Genomic DNA, 23305 nt, shown 5'->3' with positions numbered 1-23305 from the left:
AATATAAATTCCCTTCAGGCTGTATAGAAAGTTAGTATACAGTTATCGATAGCAAATAATCTTACTGGACAAAAAATTAGTCACCACTGTGCGTACGCACTGATGAATTGTTAAGCCTCCGATGACGATGCAGCGATCGAGTCACGTGCTCAACCGACAGCGAACTGTCCTGCGTCAGCGTAAGTCGGTAGCGATCAGTGAGACATTTATGTTTCGAGCGGATATTTGATATAAACATGGCTAAAAGTAGGGACTTATCAGAGTGACAAAAGCGACAATCGTGTGTGGCCGTCCCATGAACATCAGACGTGTAGAGTTCCAGGACTTGTTGGTATTTCTCGGCGTACCGTACAACCTGTCTAGAAGCAGTGTTGTAACCTACGTGGGAACGAAACACGACGCCTCAAATGTGGCCTCAGAAAGATACTGACTAAGGAGGACCATGGAGCATTTTCACGACTTTTGAATCGAAATCGCTTGCAAACCCGATAATTGCTGGTGGTGGTAATGATGATCCATATCCAAGTGTTAGCGAGAAAACATTGCAACGGGTACTGCATGCAATGAACATTTGAAGTTGGTCACCCCGCTCTCACAGGCATATAAAAAACGACAACAGCGCTGTTCATCGGGCAGGAAGAATATGTGACTGATAATCTGACAAATCCCACACCGTATTGCATCTCCACTGGCCTACAAAACCACCTGATTTGAACCCCATAGAAAATCTGTTGAACTTGATGCCACAGAAGGTAAAACACCGATATCATCATACCCGCAATTAGTTGGTACTGCGCAATCAAGTCCTCAACGAATGACTTAACGTGGCTGCAACGTTCATGCATAGCCTAGCACCTGCGTAGCCTTGTGTACTCACGTCTTACAACCGGCTACCATGTCCAGTAGCGGAGTTGGATGGTATTAAATTGTGCTTGTATTGATATTTCTAAAGGTGACCAATTTTTTGTCAGGTTACTTGAACTAGTGTACGAAATGGCCTGCACAACATCTTATTAATCAATGTCAATCAGAGGTACAACATCTCTTTTCCGGATTCGGCTTAACGTTTGATGCTTCAAATTGTACTACATAGGTCATAGAAATAATCAAATGATTACCCTATGCTTTATGCCGACTGGGTAAGCAAGGTAACTTATTTACGCATTCACTTCCACTCTTATGAAAGAGAGAGTACAGATTAATACACACACAACTGTAAACACCAAAACGCTAGAATGGTCTGCTGTAATAATGATTACTGAGAAGATAACTTTGTTATTGTAAGTGAATATCGACCAGCATCTCAACTATGTTTTGATGTGGGTGTTATGAGAAGAGTAAGTGAACAGAAATGCTTTTCTGATGTGTGTTAGTAGACCAATGAAGCGTCATATAAACGTATAACAAAAGTAACAACAAAAAGGTGACTCTTGTTAACGATGGTAGCACACAGCATAACGCTGTGAAACCAAGCCATGTTATTAGCACTTACATGCAGTGAATAAGATTCGCTTCTCTATGACTCCTAAATTCGGTTTTGGTGTCTCCTGATCATAAGATCTGGTTATACACTGAGGTGACGAAAATCGTGGAATACCTCGTTTTGCCGTGTGAACTGCAGTAACTCGACGGGGCATGGACTTAGTAAATGGTTATAAGTCCCTTCCAGAAACATTGAGCCGTGTTGCCTGTACAATCATTCCAAATTGCGAGTTTATGCACGAACTGACCTCCTGATTACTTCTAAATTAATGTTAGGTGGGATTCATGACGGCATATTTTTGAGTGGCCAAATCAAACGCTTGAATAGTCCAGAATGTTCTTCAAACCAGTTGTGAACAACAGTGGCCCAGCAGTATGGCGAATTTTCTTCCCTTAAACTTCCGTTTAGTTTGGTAATTTGAAGTCAAAGAATGATTGCAAAATGTCTCCAAGTAGCCGAAAATAACCATATCCAGTCGATGATAGGTTCAATAGCACCAGATGACCCAGTCCATTACGTGTAATCACAGCCCACGTCATTGTGGAGCCACCACAAGTTTCAACAGTTACATGACAACCCGGGTCCATGGCTTCACGAGATTTGAGCCACAGTCGTACCCTACCATCAGCTCATACCAACTGAAATCGGGACTCATCTGGTCAGGCCATAGTTTCCCAATCGTCTAGGGTCCATTCTAATCATCTATGGTCCAACTGAAGGGTCACGAGCCAAATAGAGGCTCTGCAGGATTCTGCATTTATTTCGCTCTTGTCTGTCAGCATTGACAGCTCTATCCAAAAGCCGCTGCTTTAGGACGTTAGATGAACTCCGTCGTCCACTGCGATATCTGTGGTGAGAAGTAAAGCCTGTAAGTTGGCATTCCCTGCACACTCTTGACACTGTGGATCTCGGAATACTGAATTCGCTAACGATTTTCTAAATGGAATGTCCCATGCGTCTAGCTTCAACTACCATTTCGCATTCATAGTTGGTCAAATCCCGTCGTGCGCCATACGCCATACTCATGTCGGAAACGTTTCTACATGAATCAACCGAATACAAATGACAGCTCCGCAAATGCACTGCCCTCTTATGCCTTGTAAGCGCGATACTACCACCATTCCTGCAAGAGCAGCCGGTATTCCATGACATGTCAACTCACAATAGTGTATTCAGCAATCAACAGCTAATTAATGTTACTGTCACAATACTTCTTTCTCTAAGATAATACAGAAGCGATATACTGTGCATCTAAAACCACTATATACATTTTGCACAGTACACAGCTCATATTTAATTGGAATCATGCAGAAGCTTGAAATTAACAGTACATATAGTCTGCAACGAGCAGCAGAGTCCTGTAACTGGGGACGTATCAAGAATGGTGTCCCACAGGATTCAATCTCATGTCCCTTCTTGTTCTTAATATATATTAACGACTTGCGACACTATATTCATGAAGATACAAAGTTATTTCTATTTTCTCACGATACATTTATAGTAATCACATCCAAAAAACAAGAATCAGCTCAGTAAATTTAAAAAAAAATATCTTTCATAAAGTGAATAAGTGGTTCTCTGCAAATGGACTCGCACTAAATTTTGAGAATTCACAGTATACACAATTCTATACAGTAAATGGCATAACACCATTGATAAATATAGACTATGAACAGAGGTCTGTTGCTAAGGCAGAATATCAAAATTTCTGGGTGTGTGCAGTGATGACAGATTGAATTGCAAGAAACATATCGATGATCTGCTGGAACAGTTAACTTCAGCCACTTATGCTATGAGGATCATTGCAAATTTTTAAATAAAAATCTCGGTAAATTATTCTACTATGCCTATTTTCATTCACTGCTTTCAAAAAGCATAATATTTTTGGGTAGTTCTTCACCAAGGGAAAAAAGTATTCATTGTACAAAAGCGTGTAATCAGAGTAATAGATGGAGCCCAACCGAGATCGGCTTGCAGACATTTATTTAAGGAACTCGGGATATTCAGAGTGCCTTTGCAATACGTACATTAAATTGGGAAAGTTTTCATTAATAAACCATACCAGTTCAAAAAAATCAGAGAAGTGAGTAGCTACAGCACTAGAAGAAAGGATGACCTTCACTATTCTGTGTTAAATCTGAATTTTGGCAAAGATTGGGGAGAGTTATGCTGCCGGGTTCGAGTCCCGGTCCGGTAGAAATTTTCATTGTCTTCATTTCATTTTAAAGGTGATGGTAGTCATCATTCGCAATTACGAATTCATCTGATGGGTTTCGTAACAGCTGTGGTCGCTGCAGTGCATTGCCATCAGAATAACACAGGCACTGCAATATCGTGCAACCATCTTTGGTCATTTGTCAAATAGGACTAAAAGTGTTACAGACAGCCAACCGACATTTAAAAACAAAAGAATTTCTCAAAGACAACTCCTTATACTTAATAGATAAATTTTTAGATATGAAGTAGTAACTATAAAAAGAAAAAGAAAAAATAAGTCGCATCTTAAAGTGACACGTTCCACATCATTACGAAATGTCGTATTCATCATCTGTATAACAAGTATTAAGAATGTATGTATGTATTACATTGTACGATTACAAAGTCTTCACTACCAGAGAGATTTATGTGCTTAGGTTCAAATGGCTCTGAGTACTATGGGACTTTACATCTGAGGTCATCAGTCTCCTAGAACTTAGAACTACTTAAACCTAACTAACCCAAGGACGTCACACACATCCATGCCCGAAGCAGAATTCGAACCTGCGACCGTGGCGATCACGCGGTTCCAGGCTTAAGCGCCTAAACCCGCTCTGCCACACCGGCCGGCTGTGCTTAGGTGATTGATGTTCAGTGCGGCAATGTTACTTATTTCTTCTTCTGTTTTAAGGATGCCTACCATGTTAATTTCATTCGCAAACTTTATCTAAAGTGGTCTGTGAATGTTAGCTTTGAAGCCACTGATTAATTTACTTTTGTAATCTGACATCACCACTGCTATTAAGGGAGGTCTCTCGGCCCAGGGCTCCGCTGTTCTGGAAGATTCTGATCTGCAGCATTAATTAGAAAAAAATAATCGTGAAACTGAAATAAAAATTTGTGGCTGCTCTGGCATGACATAAAGTACGGTAGCAAAATAAGCTGTAAATATAATTTTTACTGTTTCCCAGTAGGATGCGAGACATGACGCTTATTAAATTCTGCTGACACAGATTTTGCACTTTCATCAGTGACACCCCTGTAACGGAAAGGACCGATGTAAGACACAAGTGATACAAGCCGACGCTTGGGATGGCAAGCTGAGAGGAGTTCTAGAGACGCCACAACCGTATGGTTCTGCACAAGATGCATCACGACTAGTTGCAGTCGCTTGTGGCGCCCAGTGGAGAGGGCACCAAGAGCAGGGCTTGTTGGTTGCGCTCATTCCAATAAGCAGTAAAGGTTGATACGGTTCAAAGTACTTGAAAGAATAGGGAGGACGTGTTTGGGTGGGGGGAAGGGGGCGAGGGGGCGTTGAGGTACCAAGGAATAAGTCGGTTGTGTGGATAAATATTCCCGACTTGGAGTTTAACCACCGACAGAGGTTCCATTTATTAATTCAATCAGAATCATACTGTCAGAAGCTTAGGTCCTCACACTGTTTGAAAAGAGTTCACAATTCCATGTTCAGAAAATTTTCTATTTGTTTCCACTCGTAGGTCCATAGTACACTAAAAGCAGCAGTTTCGGTTTTGTCTTAATTATCCCTGATAACAGTTCGGTTTGCTGTTCCAGACCATCTCGATGTAACAGCGCTCTGATAGTATTATTGGTTCGAGTCACTGACTAGCGTATTTAGGTTTCTTCTCGTCATCTTGTTCGGTTATACCCAAATACCTTCTCTGTTGTATCAGTGTAGTATCTTCTCCGGCGTGTTTACCACTGCTTCAATCTTCGAAATAGAGCTTCTCCTCAAAGTATTAACATTTATAGAAACTATTGTGCTGTATTAGTGTTCCAGAATCCCCTCTCATTTCACATTTACAACACTCTTGATATTAACACACTGTCCCTGATATCTTCCAAACTTCTCCTCTTTCCACCACAAGTGAACCGTTCATCTCTCCATTTATTAATAGAATTTTCGCAAGTTTACTGAACACTCGCACCAGACCGTCTTAATACCTCCAAGTTACGCCGTTAAGAGCTACTCGTTCATCAGCTGTCATTTCCCCGCTCACAGTTTTTGGTTACAAGGATAAAAATACTCCCTACCTGCCCAATGCTTCCAGACATACACACAGGTTACATACAGGGAATTCAAAAGTGCAGTTCCGAAATTAACATGGATGATACAGGAGACAAAAACAAATATATTTCGTAAAGTAACTGTGTCTCGGAAAGGAAGCGACACAACATCACCGGTAACATTGGCAAGTTTTACGACAACATTTGTTAAAATGCAAAGACATTTAATGAAACACGGATTAAGGCATCAGGCTGGATAGAACAGAGAGCTGAAAGTATGAAGATACTGCGACATTTAAAGATTACGTCTTCGCCTCGTAATTGGACTGAAACTAGTCTGTGCGTGTGTTACCACGAACCCTTGTGCAAGATTAGAAGTGAACTTTTGTTTGCCTCAATTACGAGACTTTTTTCGTTATTGTTACTTTTCGTTTATATTTTCAGTCATCATCCTTGTGAACTTACATCAATAAAAGTTGTGTTTGTGAAAAATTGCGAATTGTCAGTCACAACAGAATCTATGCTATGCTGGAGCTTTAAAAATACGGGTAAATGGAAGCCATGGGTTGTGTGGTGCCTAGTTTACTTAATTACATGTTCCGAATTATACACTCCTGGAAATTGAAATAAGAACACCGTGAATTCATTGTCCCAGGAAGGGGAAACTTTATTGACACATTCCTGGGGTCAGATACATCACATGATCACACTGACAGAACCACAGGCACATACACACAGGCAACAGAGCATGCACAATGTCGGCACTAGTACAGTGTATATCCACCTTTCGCAGCAATGCAGGCTGCTATTCTCCCATGGAGACGATCGTAGAGATGCTGGATGTAGTCCTGTGGAACGGCTTGCCATGCCATTTCCACCTGGCGCCTCAACTGGACCAGTGTTCGTGCTGGACGTGCAGACCGCGTGAGACGACGCTTCATCCAGTCCCAAACATGCTCAATGGGGGACAGATCCGGAGATCTTGCTGGCCAGGGTAGTTGACGTACACCTTCTAGAGCACGTTGGGTGGCACGGGATACATGCGGACGTGCATTGTCCTGTTGGAACAGCAAGTTCCCTTGCCGGTCTAGGAATGGTAGAACGATGGGTTCGATGACGGTTTGGATGTACCGTGCACTATTCAATGTCCTCTCGACGATCACCAGTGGTGTACGGCCAGTGTAGGAGATCGCTCCCCACACCATGATGCCGGGTGTTGGCCCTGTGTGCCTCGGTCATATGCAGTCCTGATTGTGGCGCTCACCTGCACGGCGCCAAACACGCATACGACCATCATTGGCACCAAGGCAGAAGCGACTCTCGTCGCTGAAGACGACACGTCTCCATTCGTCCCTCCATTTTCTCCTGTAGCGACACCACTGGAGGCGGGCTGCACGATGTTGGGGCGTGAGCGGAAGACGGCCTAACGGTGTGCGGGACCTTAGCCCAGCTTCATGGAGACGGTTGCGAATGGTCCTCGCCGATACCCCAGGAGCAACAGTGTCCCTAAATTGCTGGGAAGTGGCGGTGCGGTCCCCTACGGCACTGCGTAGGATCCTACGGTCTTGGCGTGCATCCGTGCGTCGCTGCGGTCCGGTCCCAGGTCGACGGGCACGTGCACCTTCCGCCGACCACTGGCGACAACTTCGATGTACTGTGGAGACCTCACGCCCCACGTGTTGAGCAATTCGGCGGTACGTCCACCCGGCCTCCCGCATGCCCACTATACGCCCTCGCTCAAAGTCCGTCAACTGCAAATACGGTTCACGTCCACGCTGTCGCGGCATGCTAGCAGTGTTAAAGACTGCGATGGAGCTCCGTATGCCACGGCAAACTGGCTGACACTGACGGCGGCGGTGCACAAATGCTGCGCAGCTAGCGCCAATCGACGGCCAACACCGCGGTTCCTGGTGTGTCCGCTGTGCCGTGCGTGTGATCATTGCTTGTACAGCCCTCTCGCAGTGTCCGGAGCAAGTATGGTGGGTCTGACACACCGGTGTCAATGTGTTCTTTTTTCCATTTCCAGGAGTGTATGTCAATAGATTAAACTGAAAAAAAATCCACAAAGAGCCACAAATAATTGAAATAATAGTGGTCAACTGACCACTGAGAACAATCAGGAAATAAACCAAAGTAAATTGTGCAATCATATTACAGAAATGGAGTCAAATATATTATCCATCAGGCATACTGAAACTGAATCACAACGGTGGCACCGCCGTTCAGGAGACAACTAGACCAGCAGGCTGTGGTGAGCTTTAATACACACATCAAAAAAAGTTTTTCATCACCTCAGTTCCGAGAGTTCCGGAACCTGTACAGAAAATTGGAATAGAGATCAACACGAACATCATCTTCTCCCTTTTTGTTGCTCATGAAACCCACATATTGCATGTCGTACCACCACACAGCTGGACCTTCAGAGGTGGTGGTTCAGATTGCTGTACACACCAGTACCACTAATACGCGGTAACAAATCCTTTTGCATTGATGCATGCCTGTATTCATCACGGCATACTATCCACAAGCTCATCAAGTCACGGTTGGTGAATATTGTCCCACTCCTCAACGACGACTCGGCGAACATCCCTCAGAGTGATTGGTTGATCACGTCGTTCATAAACAGCCCTTTTCAATCAGGCATGTTCGATAGGGCCCATGCTCTGAGGACATGCTGGCCATTCTAGTCGAGCTATGTCGTTATCCTGAAAGCAGCCATTCACAAAATAAGCACGATGTGGGTGTTATTTGTCGTCCATGAAGACGAATGCCTCGCCAATATGCTGCTGATTTGGCTGCACTATCGGTCGGAGGATGGCATTCACGTATCCTACAGCTTTACGACGCCTTCCATGATCACCAGCTGCCTACATCGACCCCACATAATGCCAACCCAGTATAGCAGGGAACCTCCATCTCGCTGCACTCGGTGTACAGTGTGTTTAAGGCGTTCTGCCTGACGATTGTCTGGATGAAGGCATATGCGACACTCATCGGTGAAGAGAACGTGATGCCAGTCCTGAGCGGTCCATTCGGCATGTTGTTGGGCCATCTGTACCGCGCTGCATGGTGTCGTGGATGCAACGTTGGACTTCGCCATGGACCTCGGGAATCCATTCGGCATGTTGTAGGGTCATCTGTACCGCGCTGCATGGTTCGTGGTTGCAAAGGTGGACATCACGTTGGACGTCGGGAACGAAGTTGTGCACCACACAACCTATTGCACGCAGTTTGTGTCGGAACACGACGTTCTGTGGCTGCACGAAAACCATTATTCAACATAATGGCGTTACTGTCAGGGTTCCTCCGAGCCATAACGGTCATCCACTGCAATAGTAGCCCTTGGGGGGCCTGAGCCAGGCATGTCTGTCTGTATCTCCTACATGTCGGTTCACTCCGAGACGCCTAGACACTTCCCTTGCTTTCTAGGCGTGGTTGAACTACAGACAACACGTGCCGTGCACCTCCTTCCTACTCGAATAACTGGAACTCATCGGCTGTCGGACACCCTCCGACTATCCCTGCTGGTTGTCGTGCCGTATGGCAGGATACAGATTGGTATCCCATTACTGTCTACGGTGTCTGCAGACAGGTCTTCGGCCGAGACTCTCATTGACTGAAGTCGAACTGACTTCAGCGATGAATTACGCTTCGAACCGAGCCCCGATGACGAGCGAAGAGGTGCCTAGGGACGTCTCGGACTGCCAGTCTGACTTTGGCCGACCCTATGGCCCCAATGCAATATCTTTCCATGGCAGGACATCTTTGGTTGCCGCCGAAGCTCCCTTACAGAACATCGGTATGTTGACAATATTCTACCACGCATTCTGTTCCCCTTCAAGGGAAACTATCTTGGACTTACATTTCAACAGATAATGCCCTCCCACAGAGATGACAGCTTTTACTGCTTATCTTCGTGCTTGCCAAAACCTACCTGGGCCAACCAGATAGCCAGATCTCTCCGAAATTTAGAACATTTGGAACATTGTGGGTAGGACCTCCAACGAACTCGAGAGTGTGACGATGTAGCTCCCCAATTGGAGAGAATTTGGCAGGCTATCCCCCAGGAGGACATCCAACAACTCTATGATGGAATGACAAACCGAATAATTTCTTGACTAAGGACCAAATGTGGATTCCTCATTGACTTGCTCAATTTACTATGTTCTTTCTCTTTAATAAATCAACTAATTTTTCTCAAATTTTAATCATTTATTTGTCTGTATATGTAAATCACACCTAACGATTCCCGTACCACTAGCATAACAATTTGGATGTGCATCTTTTCTTTTCCTTTTTGTCTTAGAGTGAGTGCACATTAAGACCTTCGTGGGATTTAAACTTTTTTAATTAACAACACGGAGGACGTAGGAAATTATCACCATTCACATCGATACAGCCCTGTGATCGATTGCTCAAACGATTCAAACAGTCTGATTGTACAAAAAAGGCGAATTTTTTAGCACTGTGTCGGGCATGGGTATTTGTGTTTCTTCTTAGGATACTTTAGGTTAAGTAGTGTGTAAGCTTAGGGACTGATGACCTTAGCAGTTAAGTCCCGTAAGATTTCACACACACTTGAATATTTCTTTTAGCACTGTAATTAACTTTAAAGGATTTTATGGCAAGGAGCGTACAGTGGGTGACACTTAAGCAGGTGGCTCACTTTTGCACTTCATGAATCTGCAGCAGGCAGTGTCCCTTCGGCCAAGTGAAGTCACCCACATCTGAGTATTGACCTCGCAGCATTGCACTCCTATCCGAACTCCGTAGAGGGTCGGATGATTAGAACGATTAAGTATTTAAAGGTAGTGATTATAACGTAGTTTGAAAGTGTATAAATACTGTGAGGCACAGGCTGTATATGTGTCATATTATGTTCCGCAGTCCAGCGGTATGATACCTTGAATTATGTCGGTCGCGGGTTAAATAATGGTTCAAATGGCTCTGAGCACTATGGGACTCAACTGCTGAGGTCATTAGTCCCCCAGAAGTTAGAACTAGTTAAACCTAACTAACCTAAGGACATCACAAACATCCATGCCCGAGGCAGGATTCGAACCTGCGACCGTAGCGGTCTTGCGGCTCCAGACTGCAGCGCCTTTAACCGCACGGCCACTTCGGCCGGCGGTCGCGGGTGACATAGATAAGCAACAGGAAGGAGAATGCTGTGTCGACGGCAAGCTTGTCGCACGCCAGAGTGTCAACATCGAGAGCAGTAATCGGCTCAGTTACGCCAGCCGAGCAACACCAGAGTATTCCACGACCTATTGTAGAAGAAGAGGAACTGCAGGCATCAGCAGCAAAAAGCAATGTATAAGTACTGGCTGCCAGTCGTCATCCATGCCCGTAATTTATCCATGGAGTGACGCAGAGCCTGGGTCACTTAACGCCGCCACCACTTCAGAGTTGTCACTGCCATCGCATTCATCGTAATAGTCACCATCGTAATGCACGTCATCGCCTAGAAGGCGCCAGAATAACGCCGCTGCTGTATCTATCGTCAGACGCTGTCAACAGGTTGCCACCTGTCATGGAAGTCATCACATAGGGTGCACTGAGGTAACGCACTGTCTTCATAATCCTGGGACGCTGCCTCCATCAATGCCGTCACCGGGGTCGGAGCTGTGGAGCCTAATCTGCTGACCCAAGACACCTGCAGACTGGGTGGTCACTGATGCAGTGACTGACCTGCCCGCTGCCACGCCACCCAGGCGCGATCGCAACAGATGTGAGCAGCATGAACATGCAAGGCCACTGCGCAGCCGCCGAGACTGCAGGTTCCAGTTGACACCAGTTCGCGCCTGTGGTCGTCCTTCGCCCATCTTCGTCGCCGCCGAGAACATAACTAGTCCAGAGGGCCCACAACCAATTTATTACAGTTAATCAATAAAATTTGCTGTTATGTCATCAGGAGCCATCCATGGACACCCACTCACCATCCTTTTCTCACGGCCAGCAGAGAACCCACACTCGGATCCAGCAGCGGGCAGTGGAATCCCTTGTCAACAGGGCCCCTTTGCATTTGTGTCGGAAATTTACACTGGTGTTAGGAAGACGGCTGGGCCATCTTGGAGGACGGATCTCGTGGAGATGACAGTTAGTACAATGGAGCACGAACAGTAAAGATGTACCGCGCAGCAAAGGAAGTAGATGCCGATAACAGTTATTTTCGTTTCGAGCCTGTTGTGTTATCCCTTATTCTGTTAGGGATCAGGTGGATAAATTGCATACAGTGATAAATAAACTCAGAGAGAGGGTGGTGGAGCAGTCACATCCCAATCGATCAACCCTTCACGGCACTGCTGCGGGATTGTTTTATGTGTATGTAGACTGAAGTTAACGGAAGATGCTAGAGCACATGATAACGAGAATCTGAGAGAGGCTAAAACTTTGGCGGTTTTCGGGAAAGGTTAATACAAAGAATCGGAAGAAGAACGCGTCAGGATATTGTCGAGAACAACCTACTAGGGTTTTTCGTAAGCGGGATGAATGTATTGAAAGTGTTACAGACGGTAGTCGTGGAATCAATATAGGTACCTATGTGCTCACGCATGATGGTAGGGTTAACTTCGTAATTTTGCGGGAAGCAGAGCGGAGGATGCTTGACGCAAATTTGAGGAAGCTACGATCGGAAAAGGAAAGAAGTAGCGGTAAGTATGACGTGAGTCTCCGACATCATTTCCTGGCTGCGCATCGCGCCATAATTGATCTGGAGCGGTATACGCTAGAACTGGAAGGAACTTTGTTTCTGTTAGTCTCTGCAATCGAAATACCTTCACTTTCTCAAGGTCCACCCCATGGCTAAGAGAAACCAAATAAACAGCGTAAAATGCCCCTTAAGATCAATTCGTGGGATCACATACTGAAAGGTACAGGATAGGTAGTCTGGATTGATATTCTACTCACCTGCCCGTGAACTCGTCGTGTATCGTTGAACCTTTGAAGGATATCGAGTACTATGATGAGCTACACTGTGATTTTATAGTAAATTACACAATGCAGGGAGGGGTCTTGCGACTGGTTAGTACTAAGGAGTAAGGCATCATATCTAAAAGCATAGGATAGAACATTAGTGGAAAAACTTCTTAGTTTGCACGTGGAATTGTCTAATCCGTCACACCATATTCCTAATGAAAAAAAACACCCATCTGCAAACTAACGTATCGAGTTCCAAGACATTTACAACCGATTTTGGAAGAATTTATAGATCAGCAACTTACAGATGGCATCATATAACCTAGTTGTGGTCCCTGGTCTGTTCCCATTGTAATTATTAGCAAAGCATCACCACATGGTGGCAAAGCACATCGTTTTTGTTGTGACTACCGGTTCCTCAACCAGCGAACGGTATCGGATGCGTATGCTGTGCCTAATCTAGTAGAGATATTGGACAAATGGGTCAGTGCCGGTGCTTAACACCACTGGGTTTGCGTAGTGGTTACCAGTTACCAACAATTGGAACTAATGGCGGAGGACCAAACAAAAACTGCGTTTTCAACGCCGACTGGGCATTTTCAGTTTCGACGCATGCCTTTCGCAATTAAAAACGCGGCAACACTCTTTCTGCGCTTGTTGGATAGCGTGTTATGCGGACTAAACCAAAACAGTGCATGGGAAAGCAGGTGACATAATCGTGTACGCAAAGAGTATTCCGGAATATTTCGCGAAATGTTGGATCGTCTGCGCGCAGCACGGTTGCCATTGAGTTTAGAAAAATGTCATTTTTGCATTCGCAGCAAATTTTACCGTCGGTCCATTCTGGAATTTCCAGACATTGCAAGGCATCTCACGCAATTGCTACGGAAAGGAGTGAAGTTTCGATGGACACTTGAGTGTGAGCCGGCATTCCAGAAGTTGAAAGGATCTGTTGACATTTTGTCACATTTTAGTCTATCTCGATTTTTAAAAAACCGTTTCTTCTTTCTTGTAATTCGAGGGAGTTTGCGCTAGGAGAAATTTTGAGCCAGAAATAGATGGACAGGAGCACACTATTGCGTACACTTCAGCTCAATATTGTTGCACGAAATTATTCCACTACGGAGGAGGAGACGCTTAGTTATCTTTGGGTTTGGGTTCTTTTTTCTTACCGCTGTGACAGACGATTTAAAGTAGTGATTGATCACACAGATTGTACGAGTAGATTATGAAGACTTGCGGTTAAGCGATTTCGATTACGAGGTAGTACCTCGGTCGTGAAGGTCGTGTGCTAACTTGAACGGATTCAGGTACGCGCTATGGAATGCACGTGCACTGAAGGGAGGGCAACACAGAGTGCTGACACAGACAGTCAGTATCTGCTAAACAGCAGAAGCTCTGAATGGAGGACAGAGTCTTGTATCACAAGACGTGAAATGGGGAGCGATGAGTAGCACCGCAGACCCTGCATGACAAAGTGTTGCGGCAAGCACATGATTCGATTTTAGATCGACATTTGGGTCGAAGAGAAACGGGGTGAAGAGTAATGGAGAATTACCGGTGGATGACACCTAGGTAGGACATGTACTGTTAAGTAAAAATTTATGTACCGTGTGCTCAACGAGCAAAACCTAACCACGAGAAAATTAATCTACAGAGGTTTATGGAAGCTGGAAAGCCCTTCAAAATGGCAGGACTGGAAATACTTGGAACCCTAGCACAAACGCTATCAGGGAATTGTTACGTATTAACCATTACTGAAACTTTCTTGTTATTACGTTTCCGTGATACCTTTACCCGACCAACAAGCCACGACCGTGGCTCAGGCACTAGTCAACCAGTGGATACTCCCGTTTTGGACACCTGACACCATAATCAAGGATCAGTATTCAAATTTTATATCGATATAAATGCAGCAGCTATGCAGTCTATTGCGCATTAAGAAATTACAAATGAGCGCCTGTCATCCTCAAGGTAACGGCTGCACACAACACGTCCACTGGAGAATTGAGAAAATGTTGAGTTTTTACATAAATTTCCAAGGTAACCTTTGGTACGTCCTATTGGCCAACGTCGTCACTGTGTACAACTCGAAAGTTCACCAGAGCGTAGGGTTATCCTCACATGAACTAATATTGGTCGCAAGATGCCATTGCCTTTTGAGTTTTGCAAACCACACTGTAAGGAGACATCTCATTAGTGAAGGATTTCCCTAGGAGCATGAAACTTATCTGGAGACAAAATAAAATGAATATGAAGGCGATAGAAATACACGAAAGGGCGTATAATGTTAAAGTAGTCTTACACGTATCATGTTGGTCAGTGGATTATGTTAACTAATCTTTATTCGCCGAAGGCGGAAACTAGAAGTCTGTGTGGGGGTGTAGTGCCTCTTACCAGGTAATAGAGATGACGTCACCGGTTAAGGGTAAACTGGAACTCCCCACCCGCCCTTCGATACTCCACTTAAGCCGTTTAAGGGGGGATATGTATAGTCTCCTGCATGCGATCTCAGTTTCCAAAGAAGGGGGATAGAAACGGTGGATGCGGAGAAGGAAAAGGGAGAAACAAAACGAAGGACACAGGATAATATGGCGAATCGTCAGTATATGGTGAGACCTAGAGTAGGAATGTAACACTGACACTAAGATCTACTTTCCGATTACCATTTATAATAAAGGGAACCATGGCCTTCAGTATGGCAGATTCTATAATTTACGTACCTGACCTACCTTTCATGGTTTTGCCGCCCCCCCCCCCTCCCCCCATGAACAACGAACAACTTCCGTATCTTAACGATACCATTGACGAAGACCTGCTCACCTCTCTTGATCAGATAACAGCCACCAAAAATGGTCGTGTAATCATGGAGCACCTCTTAGAGCACGCGAAAGGCTACAGAAGTAAGCAGCAGCAGCGATTGGTTCATCAACACCAGCCACTTGTGTATTAATTGTGGTTTTCGGAGTTACATATTTCTTGTTTAAGAGAAGAGATGCCCAATTTCCACACGACCAAACCATCATCCTACGATTCCGAACCGATCACAAGTGCTCGTCACCTGACAAGGCAGTGTAATGAGTGAACAGTCATAAATGCAAAGACCAAGTGTGCTCAAGGACTGTAATTAGTACCTACAAACCACAATATATGGTTTCAGAGGAAGAGTATCGTGTGAATATGATTCAAGTACAGTATTGGTATGGGGTTCAAAACCATGCAAATAGAGTCGATTGTAAATAGACGCCTTCCTTCCCTAGAAGGAGGGAGTGTAGAGGGTCGAACTATTACAGCTACTTAGTTACAGGTAGGAGTTATACAGTAATGAAGTTAGTTAGAATGTGAAGAAATACTGGGAGCCAGCAGTCGTATCTACACTCCTGGAAATAGAAATAAGAACACCGTGAATTCATTGTCCCAGGAAGGGGAAACTTTATTGACACATTCCTGGGGTCAGATACATCACATTATCACACTGACAGAACCACAGGCACATACACACAGGCAACAGAGCATGCACAATGTCGGCACTAGTACAGTGTATATCCACCTTTCGCAGCAATGCAGGCTGCTATTCTCCCATGGAGACGATCGTAGAGATGCTGGATGTAGTCCTGTGGAACGGCTTGCCATGCCATTTCCACCTGGCGCCTCAGTTGGACCAGCGTTCGTGCTGGACGTGCAGACTGCGTGAGACGACGCTTCATCCAGTCCCAAACATGCTCAATGGGGGACAGATCCGGAGATCTTGCTGGCCAGGGTAGTTGACTTACACCTTCTAGAGCACGTTGGGTGGCACGGGATACATGCGGACGTGCATTGTCCTGTTGGAACAGCAAGTTCCCTTATCGGTCTAGGAATGGTAGAACGATGGGTTCGATGACGGTTTGGATGTACCGTGCACTATTCAGTTTCCCCTCGACGATCACCAGTGGTATACAGCCAGTGTAGGAGATCGCTCCCCACACCATGATGCCGGGTGTTGGCCCTGTGTGCCTCGGTCGTATGCAGTCCTGATTGTGGCGCTCACCTGCACGGCGCCAAACACGCATACGACCATCATTGGCACCAAGGCAGAAGCGACTCTCATCGCTGAAGACGACACGTCTCCATTCGTCCCTCCATTCACGCCTGTCGCGACACCACTGGAGGCGGGCTGCACGATGTTGGGGCGTGAGCGGAAGACGGCCTAACGGTGTGCGGGACCGTAGCCCAGCTTCATGGAGACGGTTGCGAATGGTCCTCGCCGATACCCCAGGAGCAACAGTGTCCCTAATTTGCTGGGAAGTGGCGTGCGGTCCCCTACGGCACTGCGTAGGATCCTACGGTCTTGGCGTGCATCCGTGCGTCGCTGCGGTCCGGTCCCAGGTCGACGGGCACGTGCACCTTCCGCCGACCACTGGCGACAACATCGATGTACTGTGGAGACCTCACGCCCCACGTGTTGAGCAATTCGGCGGTACGTCCACCCGGCCTCCCGCATGCCCACTATACGCCCTCGCTCAAAGTCCGTCAACTGCACATACGGTTCACGCCCACGCTGTCGCTACCAGTGTTAAAGACTGCGATGGAGCTCCGTATGCCACGGCAAACTGGCTGACACTGACGGCGGCGGTGCACAAATGCTGCGCAGCTAGCGCCAATCGACGGCCAACACCGCGGTTCCTGGTGTGTCCGCTGTGCCGTGCGTGTGATCATTGCTTGTACAGCCCTCTCGCAGTGTCTGGAGCAAGTATGGTGGGTCTGACACACCGGTGTCAATGTGTTCTTTTTTCCATTTCCAGGAGTGTATATTACATTTGATTATGCATTTAAATGGTATAATACCTTTAAATATGTGGGTCGGTGGAGAGACAGGTTAAGCAACACTATGGAGAACGCTTTCACCTACCACCTCCACGCCAGGGGGTAAACATCGAGGGCAGTAATCTGGTCAGCTGCACCAGCCAAGCTGTATCGGAAAATTCTGCCAACCTACTGGAGAAGAAGAACTGCAGACATCTGGGCAGAAAGCCGTATCTAAGGACCGGTAACAAGACGGTCGTCATCATTCACCATGAGGCGCTGGAATGAAATAGAGCCACTGTCAGTGTGACACAGGTTCGGAACCGTCACTGCCATTGTAGTTATCGTAATAGTCACTGCCGCAACGTAGGTCGCCACCCAGGAAGCGCTAGAGTGGCGCTGTCGATCTAACTATGGTCGGACGGCGTGAACAGGAGGAAACACTTTGGGGTACGTTGTCGTAATGCATTGTCGTACATCGTCCTGGGACGTTGCCTCTACAAACGCCGTGACGAGTGCTAGAGCCGGGGATCGTGGCCCGTCAATGTCCACCCAACAGAACAGAGTACTGCCACCGGTAAGCGTGTCATTAGGAATGATGACAGATATTTCAAATTTTTCCCTTTATGTGCCCAGTCAATGATTCTAATGAGAATGCACGAGCTCTGTGCGGGAAGCGCCGCCTAATTTGGTGTGATTTATCCATTAGGTCGCGGGACGGTTACAATCTTTGTCCTCTCCATGTGTGGTGAAGTAACCATGGGGAGGGGGGAGGGGGGGGGCAGGGGGGTGGTCAGGCAGGCAGTCCCAGTGAGTGTGCAGAGTTGGATTCCCTTCACGGTCCCCACTGACTGATTTCTTGCTGTATTCACCTTCTTTACACGATCTACATCGTACCATGCATTTCTGCCAGATGTGGATCGGAAACTATAACCTGATGGACCAAAAATGTGTTCCCTGATGCAGTTATTAACGATATAGAGTTTCTTCAAAGATGGAGTATACGTTCATAACTACCGCGTCTGTGAAAGATGCTACAGACGGCCGGCTTATCCATTTCTGAGATGGTAATCTTATGTTTATCTCGGATTTTGGCGTCCGTCGTCTAACCAAAATTAAGACTGTCGCTGAAGAATAGTCAACGTATGCGAATTGCCTTGTGTGTTCTGACGATGGCCAGTTTATTTATGTGCATAATGTACAGTGATAGCACAAGGACGTACTTGTAGTAAATCATTCTCATAGTTGTTATTCTTTTGCCAGAGACTGACGGAAACTCTCTTCTTGTTTAGAAAGGTAAGGACGAAGGATGTCAGATGATAGTCTCCTAGCACACTCTACGGCAGCTTCCCGTGACTGCCGGTGCCATGTGCTCATTGAACGAAGTTGATTACCTTGTAGTGTCTCAAATCGTCAGACAGAGTATAATGCATTATAGGAAATGATTATGGTTGACCAGGGCATTTATAGAATATAAGCACTCACACTTCCGTCAACCATCAAGAATAAAAGAGCTTAGTATGAATGATTCCCGTCGATATAACGGTTAACGAGTGGTAGGGATGAGTGAAGTTGAAACCTTCTGTCAAATTAAAACTGTGTGCCAGACCGAGAAACGAACTCGAGATTTTTGACTTTCGCAGGCCGATGCTCTACCAACTAAGCTACCCAACCACGACTCAGGACATACCTTCACAGAGAATTTTCTTAATACGTACCTCCTGAAACTCAACTGGAAATTTGAACGTAGTTATCACTGACGTCACCAGTATGTGCAGACGATGCAGTAATTACCGTTGGTAAACAAGTTACGGATAGGCAATAAACAGAAACCAACACGAAGTACTATTGAGAGAAACTCTTCTTCGTCCGGAAGCTTATTACCTGATGGTGGCACTCGGTCACTGCAGTTTCATAAAGAACGAAGGCTGCAGGGAGTCTCATAAGGAGACCAGCGAAATTACCTGAGTGGGAGGTGGCGGCAAAGAGGGAGCAGCGGCAATATAGCGGCGTCGCGGTAGATTGAAACGCGTAAATGCTTCCTAGGGAGCTCTGAAGAAGGTTCTGCCGTGATGAACTATGATTTATTCGTCACATACCTGCGGTACAATACTATTGCTGAAGTATTGCAGCATAGTGTACTGCTACAACTCGAACTATAACACTTTCAGGAAATAGTTCTACTTGGGCGGAAAATAACAAGAATAGTAGTTGAAATGAAGTTTACTCAGACACATATTCTGAGGATAATGGATGAGTAAAATAAATACATCAACTAGTTAAGAGTAAATGTACAAGAAGTACGTTTTCGACAATACACAGCGTAAACTGTATCCAGAAGTAAAGTTTCCATGTACAGTAAGCAATGCGCTATTACTTACATACCGTACAAGATAGCGCTGGAATACGAGAAGCCAAGGTGATAAAATACTGGCACAAAATTGCGAACAATTCCTGTTTCTGATATTTACGGAAAGTAAAAGACCTCAACTTACCATATATTTTCTTACGTGCTGTAAGAATGAGTTTTAAGTGGTGCCTCTATTCTGTAAAGGTACAATGATGAATGACCAATGTCTACTACAGTTCCATTTCATTGGGATGCTTTCTTCTGAAATCATAATTATCGAGACCTAAGTATGGGTGGAAGCACTAGAGGTGCCAAGTATGGTCTCGTGTTTTAGTGAAGACAACACGGGGGGGCTTGTCCATCCCGAATCTCCCTTACTGCGCGATAATCATCCTACCATTTGCAGGTTACACTGTTGTGGGTTTTTTAACGTTTTATGTTTTGATTCATTTTCGAAATATCTGCGACTGACCACATAGGAATCAACACGAATAATAACAGTGAGAAGAACACCACATAAAATTGAGTTTAGTGTTTGGATGTAGAGTGCGCGGATGGATACAGTATGAAATAAAGAAGGACTAAAATGAATACATGAGGGAGGAATTCTATGGAAAACCCTTACCAGGGGCGTTGAAGACATATAAAAGATACGTTACGGCGTTTTCGATAGTTAACATAAGGCTGGAAGGAGCAGTGCAATTTAGGAATTGATGGAAGAAGGGAGATTTGCTTTGACATACCATCGACATCGAGGTCTACATCTACATCTACATTGATACTCCGCAAGCCACCCAACGGTGTGTGGCGGAGGGCACTTTACGTGCCACTGTCATTACCTCCCTTTCCTGTTCCAGTCGCGTATGGTTCGCGGGAAGAACGACTGTCTGAAAGCCTCCGTGCGCGCTCTAATCTCTCTAATTTTACATTCGTGATCTCCTCGGGAGGTATAAGTAGGGGGAAGCAATATATTCGATACCTCATCCAGAAACGCACCCTCTCGAAACCTGGCGAGCAAGCTACACCGCGATGCAGAGCGCCTCTCTTGCAGAGTCTGCCACTTGAGTTTATTAAACATCTCCGTAACGCTATCACGGTTACCAAATAACCCTGTAACGAAACGCGCCGCTCTTCTTTGGATCTTCTCTATCTCCTCCGTCAGACCGATCTGGTACGGATCCCACACTGATGAGCAATACTCAAGTATAGGTCGAACGAGTGTTTTGTAAGCCACCTCCTTTGTTGATGGACTACATTTTCTAAGCACTCTCCCAATGAATCTCAACCTGGTGCCCGCCTTACCAACAATTAATTTTATATGATCATTCCACTTCAAATCGTTCCGCACGCATACTCCCAGATATTTTACAGAAGTAACTGCTACCAGTGTTTGTTCCGCTATCATATAATCATACAATAAAGGATCCTTCTACCTATGTATTCGCAATACATTACATTTGTCTATGTTAAGGGTCAGTTAGAGACGGGACACAAGCTCGGTTTTCATCAAGGATACGGAAGGAAACTTTCCCGGGATTTTCCTGGAGCGATTTACTCCAAAGACGGAGGACCTCAATCTGTATGGCCGGACCCGGGTTTGAACCGTCGTCCTCGCGAATGCGAGTCGAGGGCGCTAACTGTTGCGCAATCCCGCTCGGTTAGGATTTATTGGACAGAGGAAGACAAGCATAAACGAAAACAGACTGTAGATTTCTTTTGATTGTGGTAGTTATAAACAGAAGAAAGATGAAAAGAAAGTATGATGATTTATTAAAAACTGGCCAGATGCAAGCAGAACCCGCTCACTGAGGGTTCTGTACGACGTTATGACGATTCAGTCATGCATGGAATCGAGGATCGTGATGATTTTGCCTGTTATCGAAATTGGTACCGGCAATATATCTATCTCAGTGATTCCAAGACTTTCGACAATGCTTTAATTTCAAGTTTGAAGTCGAGTAACAAATGAGGAAAAAAACTTTTTTCCTTTTGATATAATTACAAATTAACAATTTTCTAATTTCTCTCTTAACTTGTGGCGTGATTTCATGATTTTAATGAAGGGCAGGTATCCTACAGGTTTCAGTGGAATTTCAAAACACGTGACACAAATAGCTGTACTTTTGATTGCTTTGACTTAAAAACTTAATATTTTTGCACTTGCAAGGGACTACAAAACCTCGACAAACCTTCAGCTGGACACGTCTACCTGTTCCTGAGAAAAATGGGTCAGACCGGACGGTCGGACAGTCTGATAACAACTGACAAACTTTCTTTTGTGTAATATAATTACGAATTCCGAGTTTTTGGATCTTTTGATTTGGTATTAGTGTGGAACCTCGCTTCCAGCCAGATTTCAGGATTCTAGATCAATGGTAAGTACCCTGTGGGTTTGATGAGTAAGTTCGTGAATATCAAAATATTTCATGTAAATGATTCAAAAGGTTCCGAGCACGATGAGAAATAACTTCTAAGGTCATCAGTCCCCTAGAACTACTTAAACCTAACTAACCTAAGGGCATCACACACATCCACGCCCGAGGCAGTATTCTAACCTGCGAACGTAGCGGTCGCACGGTTCCAGACTGTAGTCCCTAGAACCGCTCGGCCACAACGGCCGGATTGATATTAATGGTCTTATGTTTTGGTTGGGTTGAGTCAGAACCTTCAATTCGCAAGGGAATGTAGAAGTCAATACGATGCATAAATTCCAATTTTATACGTCGACCGTTCCTCAGAATAACGATTTTGAAGCGACGGACAAGCAGGCAGACAGACGGACAACAAAAATGGTTCAAATGGCTCTGAGCACTATGGGACTGAACATCTGAGGTCATCAGCCCCCTAGAACTTGAAACTGCTGAAACCTAATTAACCTAAGGGCATCACACACATCTATGCCCGAGGCAGGATTCGAACCTGCGAACGTAGCAGTAGCGCGGTTCCGGACTGAAGCGCCAAGAACCACTCGGCCACCGTGGCAAGCTGACGGACAAGAAAGTGATCCTGTAAGGATTTCATTTTTACCGACTGGGACACGGAACCCTAAAGACGAATCAAAACTGAAGCTTCCTGCCAACATAAAGCTTATCCGCAGCTTGTTGTCCTTGCTGTCTCTGGATCACTGGGTCTCGGGTCCGATTACCGGTGGGGTTGGGGATTTTCTCTCACCAGGGTGTTGTCCTCATCATTTCAGCATCATCATCATCGTGCGTGACAGTGGTAGTATGGAATGTGTAAAAAATTGGACTGTCTAACAATTGTGACTTTGTACGTGTGCTGATGACCCCGGAATTGTGCATCCCACAAACCAGACATCAACATAAGAGTGTGTCACGGACGGAAACTCGAATCTGCTGCCTTCATTATCAAAAGAAATGCTCTCATTCACGGGACTCAGATAGCACGAGTTCACTCGTGCTCAAATGGTTCAAATGGCTTTGAGCACTATGGGACTCAACATCTGAGGTCATCAATCCCCTAGAACTTAGAACTAATTAAACCTAACTAACCCAAGGACAGCACACACATCCATGCCCGAGGCA

Source organism: Schistocerca piceifrons, chromosome 7 (genome assembly GCF_021461385.2).
Source record: "Schistocerca piceifrons isolate TAMUIC-IGC-003096 chromosome 7, iqSchPice1.1, whole genome shotgun sequence".
Classification (NCBI taxonomy): Eukaryota; Metazoa; Arthropoda; class Insecta; order Orthoptera; family Acrididae; genus Schistocerca; species Schistocerca piceifrons.
This window is presented reverse-complemented; position numbering follows the sequence as displayed.